Below are 18,813 nucleotides of genomic sequence, written 5' to 3'. Positions count from 1 at the left end.
TGGAAAGCTCTTTGGTCTTGGCCATGGTGGAGAGTTTGGAATCTGATTGATTGATTGCTTCTGTGGACAGGTGTCTTTTATACAGGTAACAAACTGAGATTAGGAGCACTCCCTTTAAGAGTGTGCTCCTAATCTCAACTCGTTACCTGTATAAAAGACACCTGGGAGCCAGAAATCTTTCTGATTGAGAGGGTGTCAAATACTTATTTCCCTCATTAAAATGCAAATCAATTCATAACAATTTTGACATGCGTTTTTCTGGATTTTTTTATTGTTATTCTGTCTCTCACTGTTCAAATAAACCTACCATTAAAATTATAGACTGATAATTTCTTTGTCAGTGGGCAAACGTACAAAATCAGCAGGGGATCAAATTATTTTTTCCCTCACTGTAGACATGTCATGCCATGCAGCGGCTAGAGGATCATTAGCTAACATTACTTGCTTCCTGCTAAGAATTTTCAGGGTTCGCCTGCAGCGTAGCGATTACTGCCATTGTACTTGCTCATTTACGATTATGTTGCCACTGCTAGCAAACGACAACGCACGGGACTGTTTTTGTTCTAATGGTACGTAGAAAGCTAACTTGCTGTACTGTATGTTTGCATGTTTGATATATGCGAATGTGATATGCGAGGTTCAGGCTAGCAAGTTACAGCTAACCTTCTGCCCCCACAGTAAAGGTAGCTAGCTAGTTAAAGAAAACTGCATGTGTTTTGTGTAACCTATACTTAATGTATGCCATTCTGTTTAATGGAATTGAAGGTTATGTTTGTGCCCACCTCCAATGTGGTGGCACCATACTTTTTGTTGTGTGTGGCCACCGACATCACTCAAAACTGCTTCACATTCACATATTATGGATATGCTTAATTCGAGCATATGCATATTAATTCCATTAATTCGAACATATGCATATTAATTCCATTACTACTTATTAAATTACAGGCTTGACATCAGTCGTCTTAACGTAATTGTTATTATGTTCTCTCTGGTTTTGCAGAAATGGATATGGCATCATCTCCCTTCAAACTTAGAGTGATCTTGGAGGAAGGTGGAATTGAAAGGATGATACTACCAGAACGTCCAGCCTCGGTTGACCAAGTTATCATTTTACTGAGGCAGCAATTTGACATTCCTTACACCATTGACATTCAATTTCAAAACTCACAGTCTGATTCACAGTTTTGCAAGCTGACCTGCATTGATGATCTGCCAAACAGGGGCACAATTAAGCTTTTGATATTGAAGGATGCCATGACTAGCTCTGGCGTGTAATTGAGTAATCCACACTTATCAACTTCACAGCATCCAGGACAACCGAGTGACAACCTTTTCACATGATCTTGAATTGTTACTGAGAGAGGGAAATCAAGGATATGACCAATTTGGAAGACAACCGGTGTTGACCAGAAACCAAAGACAACAGATTTTGGATGGCGTGGCAAAAGGTATGTATGAGAGGAATGAGTATCCAAGTGAGTGTGACTTTGAACATGCTGCAGAAGCCTTAGTCCAGCGACATAAATGCCTTTGCTGACAATAGGTCACCAAAAGGGTGGGAGCGATGGAAGAATGGCCTTAAGTTTAAAGTAGGCAAATACAGAATGAAACTAGGCAGAGTTTAATCGCATAACTAATCAGAACCTGCAGCGATCGTTCTTTGCTGCACTAGACCATCACACTGAACACTTGCTGGCTTTATCCCGGGAGGGATATTTAATATATTTATTATTTTATTAAATGTTTTACCATTTTCCAAACCCCACCTGCAGTGTACATAAACATTTTTTGGGGTGAAAGGGTAGTAAAAGGGTTGTTGTGTCTCGATTAGTGATTAAGCCTATGGATAGCCATATTTGTTTAAAATCACTGCCTGTATACTTTTCCCATTTGTCCTCTGCAAGTTGTTTTATGAATGTTCTGTCTGTGTCCTTTTAGCAATCAAGGAATGTGAATGTCAGTCGAACGGCTGCCCTTCATTGTCTCCCAGCACTACTTTGTGAAAGCGACTCAGAGGTGTTCAAAATCTGCAAGGTTTGTTAATATACTTACAGAGTTATTACAGAGTTTAAGACTGCTCCTTTTTAATATCGACTTGCCTTGCCCAGAAATCACAACGCATCTTCCACATTGGTTGATCTGTATTTCACACTCTTCCGGTTGTCATACTGTAGGAACGTGAGTCAAGACATCCTGGTGTCCTCATTGGTCCAGTCTGCATACTTGCTATCATCTCTGATGATGAAGATGCAGTTTCCCTTCAGCCACACCAAGTCTCCATCATCCTCGAAGATAGAGTGGTGATACACAGCTTCCAATCCTGGCCAGATGCTTTTCCCGCTCTTTTGGCCTGGTTTATGCTCTACATCTGGATTACCCAAAACCCATGTACAGCTCATTTCTATTCATTCAGCAAGTGTTCCTTAACGTTGATTCCGAAAAGCTCAAATCAAAAGTTTTGGCCTTGAAAAATAACCTAATAATAAACCTAATTATAACCTGTTTTCAGGTCAAATGTGCCTGTGGTAAGACAACAACAGATTTTTTTTGTTTTGTTTTTCTTCAACCTTAGAAAAGAGAACTTGGTGATTGTTGGAACAAAGACCATTTCAGATTGTATGCTTTTTTTTGTTATTTCCTCTCATATGTGTTCTCTTGAAATGTAACCAGAGGAACAAAAATTTACTGACAACTGTGAATCTCATGTGTTTGAAATGTTTTTGTGGTATTCTCCAATAATAAATAATAGTAATTTGTACAGTCCAACATGAAATTTACACCTGAACCTAAATTATCTACATAGAAGCACGCTGGGAGGGATTGGCTTGTGTGTTGTCTTAGCAAGGAGGTAGGCCAAGTAAACTATGACTGTGCTTTTGAAGACTTTGTAATAAATACATTGAATGTGTACTTTGAAGGGGTTAAATTTGTTTTACACAATAATACTCACTTCAGCTATTATGTTCGTTCTAGGTTATATTGCCTAACCAACAAATACTCACAATCATTATTTGAATTATCAGACGTCAATACTCTTATTAATTCACTTGACGTTTACAAAGCAACTCATGATGAACTGCTAAATGGCTTTGCTTGGCTTTGAACTTTGCTCCCTGGTTTGCTTTGAGAGAACATGCCATCATAATAACCTCTACTTACAGTACTAATACTGAGCACACTCATATAGCAGTCTATACAATAATATACTCAGTCATCTGTCTGTGTTATATTGTGGTGTTGAGGGAGCTCATGGTCTCCAGGTACTCCTTCAGGCAGTGTTAACAGCAGTGTTCCAACGAGAATTGATTTTAGCATATTGGGTGGCATCTGCCTGTTCGTTGCACAGCATAAAATAGTTTTCCACAGCAGGGTTAACTGGTGCATCTGAACATCACTGTTAGTAGGCCCAACTTCTTAGACACACCATACACATAATTTTGAAACTAGGGAAATGGAACGGTTAGGAAAGGGGTGGCTAGTGAGGTCTAAGTCAGTCCCTCTTCCTGCTTATCGTCCGTTCTCCTCTTATGACTTGTCATCTTACTTGTCTCCTATTGTCTCCTCCCACAACACACACCAGCCACATCATGTGGATAAGAAATGAAAGGGTGTGGAAAATGGTTGGTGAGGTCTTCTCATGCCTTCTACTCTTTTGTAAATGTTTTATGCCTTTAAGCCAGGGCATTGAAAATGGGTCGTAGATGGGTATTCCAGCATGACAATGACCCAAAACACACGGCCAAGGCAACAAAGGAGTGGCTCAAGAAGAAGCACATTAAGGTCCTGGTGTGGCCTAGCCAGTCTCCAGACCTTAATCCCATAGAAAATCTGTGGAGGGAGCTGAAGGTTCGAGTTGCCAAACGTCAGCCTCGAAACCTTAATGACTTGGAGAAGATCTGCAAAGAGGAGTGGGACAAAATCCCTCCTGAGATGTGTGCAAACCTGGTGGCCAACTACAAGAAACGTCTGACCTCTGTGATTGCCAACAAGGGTTTTGCCATCAAGTACTAAGTCATGTTTTGCAGAAGGGTCAAATACTTATTTCCCTCATTAAAATGCAAATCAATTCATAACATTTTTGACATGCATTTTTCTGGATTTTTTTGTTGTTATTCTGTCTCTCACTGTTCAAATAAACCTACCATTGAAATTATAGACTGATCATGTCTTTGTCAGTGGGCAAACATACAAAATCAGCAGGGGATCAAATACTTTTTTCCCTCACTGTGTATTCCCAAAATTATGGTGCAATTACATTACACATTCAATGTGTCCAGGACATGGTCCTTAAGCTCCTGGTGTACAATTCAATTTAGGTTTAGGTTTTTAAACTGTTTTGCATCTGATCAAGGAAGTGGTCTACTGTTGATTAAATATAGCTTGCACCTGGGCCTAAAAGTGATAAACATGGTGTTAATTGGTAATTGGTAATTATTAGATTAGTTGTGTGTAAAGTGTCACTGTGGATGTCTGTCTCAAAGAGAATGTGATGTATGAAGCCCTGAATTAAGAGTAATGTTTATGTTCAAGTGATGTAACCTCTAAAGAGTTAACTGCATGTCATAAAAAATATGGTTAATTTCACATTTTGGGCGGGCATCTGGAAGGATGTATTCTTTTAAACTGAAGCCCGCTCATCGGCCAAAGGCATCGTCTTCTCTGTGGTCATAACGCACTTTCTCCAAGTGCATGTGCAGTAGTCTACCTCACACACAGGCGGCTGACTTCTCACCAAGGTTTGTACGATAAAGTATATATAATTTAAAACTACATTGCATTAGGGAGCAATTGTGAGCACGGAAATCTTATGTAGTCTCATAATTTAACTTAGGGAGGAAATGTCCGGAGCCTGACGACGTAGGTAACGTTAACATTAGATGAAGTCGGTTAACTTTTGTGGGGATCTATTTTCTTGTAACTGGATGTGATGCCTAGCTTAGAAAGAATGCATTAATGATTAAACATAAAAGGTTTGTACTGTACTGATATAAATTGTTTAACCTAACAAGCTGTGATTAATGTGAGGAGCTGTTTTAGGGAGTAGGGGGAGATAAGAACTTGTGTCTCACATACACGAACACTGCCTCTTTGTGATCTGTGAACCGTCCAAGGACGTAGGTACAAGGAGTACAGGGGTACAGTGTCTATGGGTGCTGACTCGAGACAGGGTGTGATGATAACAACTTATGCCTGGCAACAGTGTGCAACAGTAAAGCGCCAAGGGGCTGGGACCAGCCTGTGCGCCAACGATTGGCTGAGTAAGGCTAAACCACGCTCAGTCTCTACTCTGATTGGCCAGCAGGGAGCGGGAACTATCTCTGTCAGAGTATTTGAAGAAGAACTTAGAACAATGGATCAGTTCTCTGAGTGCCCTGTGTGGTATTTCAGTGGACCCGTATATACGAACATCATATTTACCATTGAAGTGGTTTGCATTAATTAAAATACTAGTATATCTTAGAAGTCGTGTTGACCTCTTTTGTTCCTAATACCAGATTTGAATTGACGCAACTTAACACTTTTCAGCAGTTTATGTTAGCCAATTAATTTAAAGAGAAGTGCTGCTGGCATGACATAGCCTAGCTAAATACAGAATTACCCGAATGGTAAATCATTTTTCTTAAAAGAAAGCTATGCTAAGCGTAATATATTACATGATTGTTATAATGTTAATTGCGGAACATTGTGAAAACTCTGTGGCTAGCTTTAGCAAACATGACTAACGGGTAGCTAACTAGCCAACTCTGACGGATCAATGCATGTGTAACGTTAACATTGACAATTTGATGTTAAAATCCATCTGCCGTGACGTGCGTATTTATTTGATGTTTTAACTGGTTGGCAGTCCGCCTCAACAATTAGCTAGCCTAGCTAACGTTAGTTTAGGGTGACCATATTTTAGTTTTCAAAAAAGAGGACAGTGGGAGCGGGAGGCAGATAGACACCCGCAGTGGGTGGTAAATACAAATACGTTCACAACCATGCAACAATGTTATTGAACTTGAATACATAAAGTAATACATCCTTTCCATTCAACTGTTGGCCCTCAACAATAGAATATTAACAAACAAAAACAAAAAATAGTTTAGCTTTTAACACCTTTTACATGACACTGTTTCTTTTCATGGCCATAGGTTACTTTTTTTTTTTAAACAGTTGTCATAAAAAAATCCACTATTTCAGTCAAAAATAATGTCAGTCCTCCTGATGCTCTCTGGTATACTTTCCCAAAGATCTAATCTTTCCCAACAGTCCTTGATTACCAATCAAGTAGGCATGAAAGTCTTTGCAAGACATGTTTCAAAGCATCAAAGCACTTTGCATCATCAATTGGCACCCCCTTTTCTCTCAGGTGTTTGATACAGGCTTCTATGTCATTCCAGTCAGGTGTCTCACTCAGATCCATCCACATGAAAGAGGAGAACTCCTCCATGGGTGCCATCCATTTCTCCAGATACTCCAGGCATGAACTGTACAGACCCTGTACTTGAGCACTGAAATGGTCACAATTCTTACCAAGTCCATCCTTGTGCTTTTGTTCCAATAGCTTTAAGGGACATGACGTTATTGGTCTTGTGTTCAAGAAGCATGGTGTGGACTTTGTTCAAAAGGTTCTTCACTTCCACAATTGAATTGCTCTCCCTTTCCATCTCCTGAATGTGTGAATGAAACACACACGAGTGAGTGCATGTGCCAGAGGTAAATTTCACTGAACTCATCTTCAAAAAATATATTGATCAAGGAGGGTGTTTTTTCCTGTGACAAAAATAATGCTTTCAAGGCTGGAAACATCTGTAGCAGCCTCTCAATACCTGGGAATAATGATAGCCATCGCGTCTTGCTGTGAGAAAGGAGACTTCTGTATTCAACGTCAACAAATTCACAGTACTCCTTCAGTTTCTCTATGCGCACAGTGTAGATGTGAAAGTATTGACATATTTTGAAGATGATGTTCTCAATATCAACATCTAGTGTGTCTGTCCCGTAATTAACACAATTGTTCAAGACGTGTGCTGGGCAGCCCACACCGATTTAAAGACTTGTTCTGCAATGACTTCTTTAAGTTTGCGAAAACATTATTTCCTTCTTCATCACGCCGGATTCCCCCGAACATTGTATTGCATTTGTCACCTGTAAATGCAATACATTTTGGAAAAAATACATTATTTCCAGTGTTTCTTTGATATATTGCGCGATCGTATCAGCTGTGTCATTTGGAGTGTTTTTAACTTCGACTAATTTACTTTGCGCGCCACCATTCTTCCAATCAAAATACTGAATAAGCAGAGGGAATATTTTCACAGCACCGTGATTGCTCCCATCAGTAGAAACACCACAGTAGGGTATGTCTTCTAGTGCTTTCAGAGCTATGTCGACAGAATGTGGCGCTATCACAGCGTTAACAATTGCTTCGGTCTTAGTACGAGCGCTTGAAAATTTTCGCGCAGTCTCGGAATCAGAGAAAGCCTTTTTTAACAAGGCAGACGTGCAGTCCATTGATCTGTAGCTATTGTGATGCTTCGTGGTGTGGAATGCAAAAACTCCCTCCGCAGCAGTAACAGCATCTTCTGTTTTACCTGCTCTCACAAAATAGTCTTAATTTACCTGACGAACTCTCTCCTTTAGCTCGCTAGCACCTTTATTTGACACTGACACGTACGTGCCAGCTTTGCAGGTCATGCATTCTGCTTCACACGGATCCCGACCAAGACGAAAACACAGGAATTTTCTCTGTAAGTCGTCTGTGAATTTATTACGCGGTTCTGGAGCCATGTGCCACTGTTGACAAGCAAGCTGCTGCTCTGTCTCTTGGCTGTTGCCACGGTGAGGGTAATGATTGAGATGCAGTTTGACCAATGTTTGCGTAGGCCTACATGACCGACCAATGGTGGTGTGTGATAAGGCGGGACCTAAAGAGAAAGGTCAAAGCAATGCAAAACCCCAAAAACGCACACAATGAATGGTGACTGTAGAAAGCAAAAGCCGAATCCCGGATATTTTGGGCGATTTAGAATATATTTTTTTAGGTCAAAAAGAGGACATGTCCGGGAAAAAGAGGATGTATGGTCACCCTAGTTTATGTCAAATGCATTACTTGTCCAGAGAGCTATGGGGACAATGTAAATGGTTGTTTGGCTAATGTGTCAAATGCATTGCCTTTGAGAGTTAACGTTAAGCCTGCTTGCTTGCTAATGATGCCCTTGCCTGTTATTGCAGACCTTGGGACAACTGTGCAGCATTTCACCTTTGCCATAGACCTTGTAGAGAAAGGTAAGTTGTCAAGAGAATTTTGGCCCAATAACAAAAGGCTTAATATACGTTTATATGATGAGGTAGTTAACAAAAAATCCAATAGCCATAGAACAGTATACATCCCCATTCTTTAAGCTCTACAATAAATAAAGTCTAAACATGCTAACCTCATAGTTAAAGGCGTACTATAGTAGTTTCAATTTTTAGATGCTTTTCAGTCACCCCTGCTGATTAATTCAAACTATTTTAAAATCCATCTATTTTAGGTTTGTGAAATGTCTGAATTACACTGTGAAAGTGGATGGTTTGGATGAATTGGTAAAAACACTCCAGAAAATAATGTAAAGATTTGTTGGTAGGCCCTGAATGCAATAATATATCCAAACAGGCGTCTGAGTTATGTGCATATAAATTAAATTGTAAATAGCTTTTTTGAATTTCTATAATAAAGTGCATGAATTGTTTCCACTTCCATTTTTGCAGACATCAATCAACCAAACATGCTGTGGAATTGTAAACTCTGCCGTTTTTTCCTACCATTCCCAAGGAAATCTTCTCAAACACTACCGTTTGATACATAGTCAACACTCCAGAATTAGTCCTTTGCCATGTTTGTATGAAACCTGCATCTGCACCTTTGGCTCTTTGAATTGGCAAAAAATTCATTTGTCAAGACTCCATGCACCGATACATGCATGTTCAGCTGTCGAGACACATTTGGCGTTCCACTGCCCAATTTGTGCTTTCACACAACCATTTGATGAGAGAGAGCTTTTTTCACATTTAAGAGCACATGTGAAGAATCATGAAATGGTTCAGTGTCAAGTTAAAGTCTGCACATTCAAAACAAATGTTTTCTCAAACTTTCACCTCACATATGTCAAGAAACCATTCCTCTTTAAGCTCTATTGATTTCAAAGTTGGCATTGTGAGACAAGCAAGTGAGTCCCAAGATGATTTTTCTCAAAGCCAAATTACAGATGTTGCAGGTAGCTCCAAGGATGATGAATCAAATGCGCGGGATAGCACACCTTCTCTTAAAGAGCAGCTTAAAATTACAATCACTTCTTCATGTGTCACAAAGTGCAACACAAGAAATGCTAGTGAACTTGGATCAACTGCTCTTACTATCTAAACCACTAATGAAATAAACAGTCTCACAAATTCTAGAGAAACATAATTGTAATGTGAGCACTGATGTCATCAATGAAATTGTGAATGGCATAGTAGACAATGACGTTCTTCACAGTTGTACTTCAAAAGATGGACCTTTGTCAACAGCAAAAAGAAGGAATACTTATTATGATAGGAAATTCCCTGTGATGAAGCCAATTGAGTACACCATAGATGGTGCAAAACATTCCACAATTTTGCAAGAGCTACTTAACAACAAAGATGTTATAGAGCAAGCAATGAAGACATCTGCACAACCAGGTGGCCAGTATGCATCATATCATGATGGATCATTTTGTAAAGACAATGAAATGCTTTCTAGTGAGGAGTTTAAGGTTGCTGTTCAACTCTATATTGATGATTTTGAAGTAGCCAATCCACTTGGTACATCAAGAAAAAAGCACACAATATGCTGTGTTTACTGGACTTTAGCCAATATTCCAAGCAAGTATCGCTCAACGTTGCATTCAATACAGCTAGCATTGCTATGCAATTCCAGTGACTTGAAGACTTGTGGATATGCAAAGGTTTTTGAGCCACTGTTGAATGACTTAAACATTTTGGAAACAAAATGTGTCTATGTTGACACTTTTGGAGAATGTGTTCTAGGTACTGTGTTGTGTGTAGTGGCTGATAATTTAGATGCACATGGACTTGCAGGGTTCAAAGAGAGCTTTAATGGAAAATACATTTGCAGATTTTGTCGGGCAATGAAGGAGGACATTCAAACATACGAGGCAAGGACTTTCGAGATGAGAACAAAGGAAAGCCTTGATAATTTATGTAACAACAGAATCTGGTATAAGTGCAGAGAACTATGGTGTGAAGAGTGCTTGTGTTTTTTCACAGCAACTACAGTACTTTCATACAACAAGTGGATTTCCTCCAGATAACCTTCATGATTTCCTAGAAAGTGTTTCTTGTTGGAACAATTGAGCATTGCTATTGTCAAGTTTCCTTATGAGAACAGTGACAAAGTTGATCGACCTCAGCCTATACCTAAGAGCTTTGTAAAAAGAAAAACGATTGGAGGCAATGGCCACGAAAATCCCACATTGCTTAGGCTTCTTCCTGCAATAATTGGCTCCGAGGTACCAGAGGATGAGAGAGCTTGGGAGATTTTGATGGATTTGAAAGACATTGTGGAACTAGTGTTGTGTCATGTGTTCACAGAGGAAGTGATTCAGTACTTTAAAGATATCCGATCATAGACAACTACTGCAGGAGGTATTTCCAAATTTCCAACTGCGTCCAAAGCATCACTTAATTGAACACTATCCACAATTGATACGGCGTTTTGGTCCACTTGTATATTTCTGGACCATCAGATTTGAAGGAAAGCATAAAGTATTAAAAAAGATTGTACATGACACACAACTTCAAGAACCTAAACAAAACCCTTGTGCAAAGACAGAGAATGATGGCATATCATTTGGCATTGCAAACCTTTTTTAAGCCTGCCGTTGAGACATTCACCATAAATAACCTATTCTGGAACACTCTTCTGACTGGCACAGGATTTATTTTACAGGAAATAACTGACAGCACCTCGGTGTTCAGCACTTCACATGTTGTTGTAGACAACACACATTTTGTCAGTGGCCTGTTTGTGTGCACTGGACTACATGGTGGTTTGCCCCAATTCAAACAAATTGGAAACATCATACTCGTCAACAATCAAACTGTTTATATGCAAAAGCTGCCAGTCTTGGCATATAGAGCACCTGCACTCCTATGAGGTGACAACAGAAGAGTCATTTGTTGTAACAACACCATCTTTGTTCCTCTGTCCTACAGCGATATGGCTGACAAGTCTGAACTCTTCAGACTGAGAGTCCACTTAGGAGACGGAGGCATCGTCCAGATTATGTCCCTCAACTGACTGCTTTACTGCGTGAAAAATTAGAAATTCCATACAGTGTCCTTGTCCAGTTTGAAGACCCTGATGTTGGTGGCCAGCTATGCAATCTGAGCAGTATTCATGAACTACAAAACATGGGAACTGTCAAATTGATCAGAGTAATGGACTTGGACTGTAGCTTAACTTCCAACTCTGCAGGGACAAGTGACAGTGGAGAGACCGACGGCTGCCTAACACCCCAAAGGGAAAGTGCATGGCCAGATGTGTTTGTGGTTCCCAACTTTCCACACAACATAGTTTGCTCTCAGGGAAGGCAATGAAACTAAAGAGCTGCATGGGAAATGCCTTACTTTAAACAAAGAGCAAACACATAAGATTCTTGAGGGCATGGTTGGAGCAATATTTGAATACAAGGCGTACCCTTGCAGCAAGGAGAATAAAAGTACTGCTGAAGCATTAGTTCAGAAACATCCATGACTGGAAGAGTCTGGCTCCAAAAGTGGCTGTGATGGATGGAAAGACAGCTTGGTGTTCAAAATGGGCAATTTCAGACGCAAACTCAGCAAGTCAGGGTGTCCAGAAGTGAAAGTTAACAATGGCAAGAGAAGTAAAAGTAGCCCAGATGGCGACTCGCCACATTCAAAGATAAAGAGGCTGTCACGACTTCCTCCGAAGCTGCCTCCTCTCCTTGTTCAGGCAGGCTTCGGCGTTCGTCGTCACTGGCCTTCTAGCCACTGCCGCTCCTCATCTCATCATTCCATTTGTTTTGTCTTGTTTATTACACACACCTGGTTCATATCCCCTAATCGATACCTGTATAAGTATTCCCTCTGCCTCCCATGTCTTTGTGTGTGATTGTTTATTGTGGAGGTTAGTTTAGCTTGGTGGAGCTATATTGTATTGTGTATCGCCAGGATATTCATCCGTGTGCCTTGTTTTCTGTAGTGCGTCGTATTTACCCCACTGGAGTGTTTTACGCAATGCTGCGTACCACTGTACTACCGAACAAACCATTTATTCTGTGATTTACCCTCCTGTGCCTGACTCCGTCCAAATCACCCGCTACAGCGGCCTCAACGAGCAGAAGTAAACTTTCTCCCACAGTTTCCACAAGGTGAAACTGAAGAAAGTCTGGAGAGGTGGAGGAGTTGGAGGAAACGGACCAATCCAAGATTAACTTGTATTGGTCAACAGCAGCATGTGTAGGACATTTGCATTGAGATGGTTACCTTGAGCCCCACCATAGAGCGTATCCAAGACAGATGGCCAGCACTTTTCCTTGAGGAACACGTGTGTGTGTGTGGGTGGGTGGGGGGTGACGTAAAGCAGTTTTCAAAAGCCTTTGAACTTTGTTTTAGGTATGTGCAGAGTACCATCACATCACAAACCAGCAACTCCGGGATTTGTTTTATTCCATGTTGGAACAACACACAGAACGCTTGCTAGCCGTATCCAGAGAGAAACAGGGAAAGACTGGAAGAAATGGACAAAAGATAGCTGCCATTCTGAATTTGTACAGCCAGGTATATAAATTAAATCAGTAAGCAAAATGTAAAGCAAATTAATTGATTGAAATGTTACATTTTAAGATCAGTGATACCCTTACAGAGATGTATAGTTAATGTTTCTCTGTAGCAACCACGTGATGTGAACACCGATCGAACTGTTGTCCTCAGATGTCTTCCAGCAATACTCCAAGAGGATGACTCTGGAGTGTTCATAACATGCACGGTGGGTTGTGTTTGTGTGCAAGGTTGTTAAAGTATTTTTTTACCCAAAATAAAGGAGGGGAGAAACTACTTGTGTGTCTTCATAAGAGTTTATTGTGACATGATAATTATATTTTCATGTTCTTTCTCAGGAGGAAACATCCCAAGATCCTTTAGCCATCAAGAGACCAGCAGCCATCATCTCAGTCATTGATGACGATTGAGATGTAGCTGCTATGCCATTCCATCCAGGAAGAGTCTACGTGGTCCTTGAGGAGAAGGTGGTTATGAAGGATTTCCGGTGCTGGCCTGATGTACTCACTCCAACATGGATACCCGAATTGCATGAAGAACAAGTTTGGGTTTATACAAAAAGTGTTGTTAAACTTGGATGGAGACAGAATGAAGCCAAAGGTCCTTGCTTTGAAAAACCAACTGTAAAATACCAAAAACATTTATGGCGCTAAACAATTGTAAAACGTTATCCTATAAGGAAAAGACTGAAGGCGACTAAATGTTTTGTAGGCAAATGCCAACTAAAATGTCTGCCTGCATTTGATTTGATCTGTGCCTTTAGTCAAACCGGTCACAAAAATGAGAAAGTCATGCAATACTATTGGCCTTTAATCTATTGAGTCTTAACATGTACAGAGATACAAGACTATCTTGACTTCAGTTGGTGTAGAGTTCAATTGAAAGTGTTACTGTTTGGGAAAACTGAACATTGGCATTGTGAAGTTACCTTACAAATCAGTATGCCAGTAGGAAAAATGTATGCACTCACTAACTGTAAGTCGCTCTGGATAAGAGCGTCTGCTAAATGACTTTAAAAAAAAAAAAATCAGTGATGAAGTTGTTGGCCTCAGCCTAAATCCTTGTATATAGGAAGCTTTAGAGACATTGGCCACAAATCTCACATTGCTGACGTCATAATGCGAAAAATGGCTGAGTTCCCAGAGGATGAAAATGGATAGGGAATCTTCATGGAGTTGTAAGGAGAGGTCTTTTGCATACCTGTCTAGTGTTGTGGACCAGTACATATAAGAAAGTTGGGGAAACAACATTCGCACACACTGTCTACTTGCATTTAGAACATTTATTTGTCCGTTTAATGATTTGGCCATACACCTTAGTCAGGAATGAAGGTTTAAGACTGAAACATTTTATAATCTGCAAGTATAACTTTGTTGTAAACATAATGGAGTGAAACTTTTAGTGGAGGAAGAAATGTAAATTGTCAACGTTAATCTTCATCTTGTACAGTTAAACGTAGTCAAGTAGTTAGACTGTGAAATGGATGTCGGCACATCACAACCTCGATATTTTGATTTTATATCCTTCAGCACAGCTTTTAATTGAATGGAAGCTACCACATCAGTTGAAAGTGTTAATTGGAGAAGGGTCATTATACTGTGCTTATGTTTTAATAGTTAAGTTGTCGATGCTGAATGTTGCAATGTTACACAGTATTGAATTGATTGAAAGTTGGGGTTTTGTTATCTGAGCCTTTTAAAAGTTATAGCATATTTCAAATGAGTCATGCTGTACATAATTGGCATTAATCTATTGATAGAGCCTAAAATAGATTAATCATGTTTTGTGCATTCATGTAATTAGAGATTTGTGGTTCTGAAGACGGAGTGTTTTAAAGAAAATGTCATTTTATTTTTTAAGTAAAAACTGTTGTAAAGCTGACTTGCTTTAGAGTAGTTGACTGAAAGAAAGAACTTGGATATTAAGAGTAGTTTTTGACTTAACATTTTGAAGTGCAGCTGGTTTCTACAAATTATTTGAGTTACGTAACAAAAAATATCAAGTTACACAGGACTAAAATGTGATACTTTTTTTTTTTACTGTTTTATGTTTAATTTACTCAAAAGTTGTATGCAAACTTGAACATGTTGATTCGGTATTTGTTGAATGCACTCGAAAGAGTAGAGTAACTAAAGTAATTAATTACAGAGATACAACATGAATGATTTAAGTTATTAATCAAATGATATGAACATATACAATATAGTAATATTACTTGGAATTGTAAGTAAGTTGCGCAAAGGTTACACAGTTTGGATACTTAAACAATTTAATTCACAGTGACACGATAGAACCAAGTTAAGGTCCAAGTTGCCATGGCTTTAATGTTTTGAGTACAAACAGAACATTACAACTAAAGTTATTGTAGGGAGTAAAAGCAAGTTAATGGACAGATATCTTTTAAATATTCTGCACTCAAAAAAAACATTTTGCCCAGACTCCAAATATTTTAGTAGATTTAGCTCAAACTATTATGTTTATTTAACTCTGAAATTACCATTAGTGGACAAAAATTATTTCAGTGTGTGTTACACTACTAATCTACTTCATTTAGCAAACTATGTTGAGGACACTTACAGTTTGAGTTAAGCTAGTGCTAACGTTCTAAGTAACTGTACTCTAGTATACTAGTGCAGCGGGTTTCCACCAAACTTTTGAGTAATAACTAATAAGGGTTTACAGTGTACCTGTGGTGTTGGAAGAGGCTTTATTGGGAGGAGGATGCATCAACAACCTGGAAAAATGTTTGTGGTGCAATCACTCATAACACTTTATTTGAGTGATAAATGAGTGTATTGTCTTCAAGCTTGATAAGGTAAGCAAATGCATGTATTATTCTCATAAATGTAGCCCATACATTCATTCTTTGTAACAATTATATATTTCATTGCTTTAAACTAGTAGCTAGCGCATGTTGATCATGTGTTGTTCCTTCTCCCTTTGTAGAAGCAATCAGTTAAAAGCAAAAATACATATTGAGGCCTTCAATCAAACTGACAACAGAGAAATATGTGTGCACCAGGTCATGGCTTCTTGCAGGCATGGCTTTGAGATGTCAGTTAACAATAATTCCTTTTGGGAAAATAATATGTTGCCATATTAGACATATAGTGCATTCGGAAAGTATTCAGACCCTTTGACTTTTTCCGCATTTTCTTACGTTTTTTTAAACATATTTTTGTCAATCTACACACAATACCCCATAATGACAATACAGAAACTGTTTTTTTGAAATATTCAGACCCTTTGCTATGAGACTCGAAATTGAGCTCAGGTGTGTCCTGTTTCCATTGATCATCCTTGAGATGTTTCTACAACTTCATTGGAGTCCACCTGGGGTAAATTCAATTGATTGGACATGATTTGGAAAGACACACACCTGTCTATATAAGGTCCCACAGTTGACAGTGCATGTCAGAGCAAAAACCAAGCCATGAGGTGGAAGGAATTGTCCGTAGGGCTCAGAGACAGTATTTTGTCGAGGAACAGATCTGGGGAAGGGTACCAAATAATTTCTGCAGCATTAAAGGTCCTCAAGAACACAGTGACATCCATCATTCTTAAATGGAAGAAGTTTCGAACCACCAAGACTCTCCATAGAGCTGGCCAAACTGAGCAATCAGGGGAGAAGGTCCTTGGTCAGGGAGGTGACCAAGAACCCGATGGTCATTCTGACAGAGCTCCAGAGTTCCCCTGTGGAGATGGGAGAATCTTCCAGAAGAACAACCATCTCTGCAGCACTCCACCAATCAGACCTTTATGGTAGAGTGGCCAGACGGAAGCCCCTCAGTAAAAGGCACATGACAGCCCGCTTGGAATTTGCCAAAAGGCACCTAAAGGACTCTCAGACCATGAGAAACAAGAATCTCTGGTCTGATGAAACCAAGATTGAACTCTTTGGCCTGAATGCCAACCGTGAAGTCTGGAGGAAACCTGGCACCATCCCTACGGTGAAGCATGTTGGTGGCAGCATCATGCTGTGGTGATGTTTTTCAGCGGCAGGGACTGGGAGACTAGTCACGATTGAGGGAAAGATGAATGGAGCAAAGTACAGAGAGATCTTTGATGAAAACCTGCTCCAGAGTGCTCAGGACCTCAGACTTGGGTGAAGGTTCACCTTCCAACAGGATAACGACACTAAGCACACAGCCAAGACAATGCAGGAATGGCTTCAGGACAAGTCTCTGAATGTCCTTGAGTGGCCCAGCCAGAGCCCGGACTTGAACCCGATCGAACATCTCATGAGAGACCTGAAAATAGCTGTGCAGCGACGCTCCCCATCCAACCTGAGAGAGCTTGAGAGGATCTGCAGAGAAGAATGGGAGAAACACCCCAAATACAGCTGTACCAAGCTTGTAGAATCATACCCAAGAAGACTCTAGGCTGTAATGCTGCCAAAGGTGCTTCAACAAAGTATTGAGTAAAGGGTCTGAATACTTATGTAAATGTAATATTTCAGTTTTTTATTTGTTATAAATGTGCAAAACAAATTAAAACCCTGTTTTTGCCTTGGCATTATGGGGTTTTGTGTGTAGATTGATGAGATGAAAAAACTATGTAATCCATTTCAGAATAAGGCTGTAACGTAACAAAATGTGGAAAAAGTGAAGGGGTCTGAATACTTTCCGAATGCGCTGTATATATTTTCAAAGAAGCGTGGATCATCATTATTTGGACCGTATAGATTAATGAGCCAAATCTGTTTACGGTCCAATAACATATTTAAAAGAATCCATCTACCTTGCTAGCCGATCTGTTTAAACAATTTGCACATTCGGATCAAAATGATTGTTAATTAATATCATCACATCTTTTGAGTTTCTTTGCCCATGGGAGAAGTATATTTTGCCCCCCTAAGTCCTTTTTCCACACTACTTCATCAAAAATTTCTGTAAACAATAGATATTATATCTTTGAGCAAGGTAAATACTGATCGTCTTTTCTTATTATCTGCTAAGCCATTACAATTCCTGTAGCTCAGTTGGTAGAGCATGGCGCTTGCAACGCCAGGATTGTGGGTTCGATTCCCACGGGGGCCAGTATGAAAAATGTATGCACTCACTAACTGTAAGTCGCTCTGGATAAGAGCATCTGCTAAATGACTAAAATTATGTAAATGTAATTATAACTTGCTATACTTATTTCACCATTTACCATAATGAGATACATGTTTCAATTCTATTTATCATAATATATGTTTGTAAACTTACCAGTAAAAAGTACCATAATGATTGAGTGTCCATATACAGTGGCTTGTGAAAGTATTCACCCCCCCTTGGCATTTTTCCTATTTTGTTGCCTTACAAACTGGAATTAAAATGGATTTTCTGGGGGTTTGTATCATTTGTTTTACACAACATGCCTACCACTTTTTGTGAAACAAACAAGAAATAAGACAAAAAAACAGAACTTGAGCGTGCATAACTATTCACCCCCCCAAAGTCAATACTTTGTAGTACCTTTTGCAGCAATTAGAGCTGCAAGTCTCTTTGTCACATCTGCTCCTGCAACGCCCTCTACTGCTCATCCAATGTATCCTTGACCTGCCGCCACTCCCCCAGTACTCTCTCCCTCTCCCTCTCTCTCTGTGTGTGTGTGTGATTGTGTGGGCGGAGACAGGTGTGCTGGAGTCAGAGCAGATCCCCACCAGCTGCAACCTGTTCCATAATCAAGACCTCTACAAATACTCAGTCCTGCCACTTCCACACTGCCAGATCGTAATCTCTGCTCAGTCAGTCTACGGTTCTAGCTGTTTGTTACTATTCAGATCCTGTTGTGCCTGTTTTCCTTGCCTGATGCTGTTTTCCTCTCCGCTACAGTTCTGCCTGCTCTGACTCTGGTCCCTGTCTCCAGTCCCACGTCTCGTCATCCTGCTACTCTGTCCTGGATTCCCCACTCAATTACTCCCTTGGATTCCCCTCCGGACCTGCTCACCCTGTCTCAACCCCACTTGCTCCAGCCTCAGCCTCCACACCTGGTTTCCAGCAGTTTCCCCTGACC

The 18,813-nt window shown here is 39.9% G+C and overlaps 1 long non-coding RNA gene across 1 annotated transcript; it reads left to right on the top strand.

The window, feature by feature from the left end:
• The first annotated feature begins 559 nt into the window (after positions 1–559).
• LOC311133691 lies at positions 560–2,912 on the top strand. Its single transcript, XR_014613619.1, has 3 exons — positions 560–1,451; positions 1,942–2,037; positions 2,178–2,912. It is a non-coding gene; the product is annotated as an uncharacterized lncRNA (long non-coding RNA).
• The last annotated feature ends 15,901 nt before the right edge of the window (positions 2,913–18,813 follow it).

Source organism: Coregonus lavaretus (assembly GCF_964263955.1).
Source record: "Coregonus lavaretus genome assembly, chromosome: 8".
In the NCBI taxonomy this organism is placed as follows: Eukaryota; Metazoa; Chordata; class Actinopteri; order Salmoniformes; family Salmonidae; genus Coregonus; species Coregonus lavaretus.
Note: the sequence above shows the minus strand (reverse complement) of the source record. Positions and strands in the feature narration are given on the sequence as shown.